A 2,278-nucleotide genomic window follows, 5' to 3' on the forward strand; every position below is an offset into this window, starting at 1 on the left:
CATTAGAAGAAAGTATCAGTTCTAATTGATGAAGTATCTGACTTCAGATCTGTTACTCAAATCTTTCCATAAGGAGAAAACAATTAAAATAACCATTTCTAAGAAACTCCTTGACACACCGGAGGCCACAAAATTAAACTTTGAGACGTCTCTAGATGGAAGAACAAATGCAGATTCTTCTCATTGAAGTAGAATAATTTCAGGACTTCAGGATTGCCCTGTGGGAGAAGGCGGAGGTACCAGATGAAGAAGGCAAACTGATGATATCCTGGGGAAATTGAATGGGTGAGAGAAAAGAAAGGAAATCCCTGAGGCATTTGAACTAGGCTGGTTAGACCAGCTCATGAACACATGAGAATATTGTTCTGGGAAGGCTCAGAAATCCTCAGGGTGAGGGTAACTTCAAGGGATTGGATCCTGCATTAATAAATTTTAAAAAGTCAGCAAAACACTGTGAATGGGTATGTTGATTGACGTCTTGCCACCCAGTTCATCTCTTCTTCCCCTTCCTATCAATACTCAGAATCTCATAATGCACTCTGAGAGTCTCTCTACTCTCTGCCTGGGTCATGTGCTCACTTCCTTGGTGGAATCCCTAGTCATGGAACATAACCAACTTAAATCACTGTGTTTTCGTTTCCTGTCCACAGCCAGGGATAGGCATGCCACCTAAGCTCATCCCAAATCAAAGAAACTTTTAGGATTCTTGCATGTAGGGTTTTTTCCCCCTGGATTAATAGGATGTAGATGTGGAGACTAGCCAGTGCTGGTCATTTTGCTACTATGAAGAAAGCCAACAAAGGAATAAAGCTAACACAGAACAGGGAAACACAGAGAATAGAACCAGAGCCTCTGGGGAATGGAAATCCCAGATTTCATACAAAATGTCCTCTTATTTAAATCAGTTTGGGCTGAACTTTCTTTACTTGCAGTCCAAAGCATCCTAAATGATAAACCGAATTTTCTCATATGCCTGCTGTTGTTCTGATACACCTGGAGGTGCCATCGAGTTGGTTGATTCACAGCAGCCTCATGAAAAATAGAACAAACATTGTCCATGCTGTGTTATCATTACAATTATTGTTCTGAGCCATCGCTGCAGTCACTATGTCAACACATCTCACTGATGGTCTCCATCTTTTTCTGTGCCCCATTAGTATACCAAGTATGATTTCCTTTCCTAGAAACTGGTCTCTCCTGACAACATATTCAAAGTATGAAAGCCTTTTCAATGAAATGAAATCCTGCCAAACTGGCTTCGAAGGAGTATACTGGTTGTACTTCTCCCAAGATTTGTTTGTCCTTCTGGTGGTCCATGGAATTTGCTATATTTCTCACCAACAGTATAGTATAATTCCATCAATTCTTCTTCATTCTTCCTTATTCATTGTTCAATTTTGACATGCATATGAGACAAATGAAAACACCATGGCTTGGGTCAGGTGCATTTTAGCCTTCAAGATGACGTTTTGCTCTTCAACATTTTAAAAGGGCCTGTGCAGCATATTTGCCTAATGCAATAAGTCCTTTGATTTTTTGACAACTGCTTCCATGAGTCTTGATTGTGTATCGGAGCAAAATGAAATCCTTGACAACTTTAATCTTTTCTCTAATGGTGTCTCTTATTACTCCCATTGTGAGGATTTGGGTTTTCCTTACACTGACTTGTAATCCATAGTGAAGACTGTAGTCTTTATTCTTCATTAGCAATTACTTCAAGTCCTCCCATCTTTCAGCAACTAAGGTTGTTTCATCTGCATATCACTGGTTTTTAATGAGCCATCCCCCCTTTCTAATGGCACATTCTTCTTCATAGCTGAGATTCTCAGATTATTGCTCAGCACGCTGAGTGTGGTGAAAAAATAAAGCCTGTAGAAGTGGAGCTTTCAGGATCTACATTTGGGAACATGACTCAAGGTGAGGAGAAAAAGCTACAAAAAATCTGCTAATTAACAGAATAAGGAATTATGAATCTTGGAAAATTGGAAGTGGTAAAAAATGAAGTGGAACACATTAAGATTGATATCCTTGGCATTGGGGAGCTGAACTGGACTGGTATTAACTATTTTGAACCAGAAAAATCATTTGATTTACTAGAAAGGGAACAGCACAGTCAAGAGGAATGGCAAAAATTATATTACAAAATCCATCATGAAGTACAGAGCTGTCTGTGATAGGATAATATATATCTGCCTTCAAGGAATCCAATCAATACAACTGTTATTCAAATTTATGCACCAACCACAATAGTTAGTGATGAAAAAAGTCAAAAAATTCT

The sequence above is a fragment of the Echinops telfairi genome, unplaced genomic scaffold (genome assembly GCF_000313985.2).
Source record: "Echinops telfairi isolate 266 unplaced genomic scaffold, ASM31398v2 ScPeMD7_27;HRSCAF=92, whole genome shotgun sequence".
Lineage (NCBI taxonomy): Eukaryota > Metazoa > Chordata > Mammalia > Afrosoricida > Tenrecidae > Echinops > Echinops telfairi.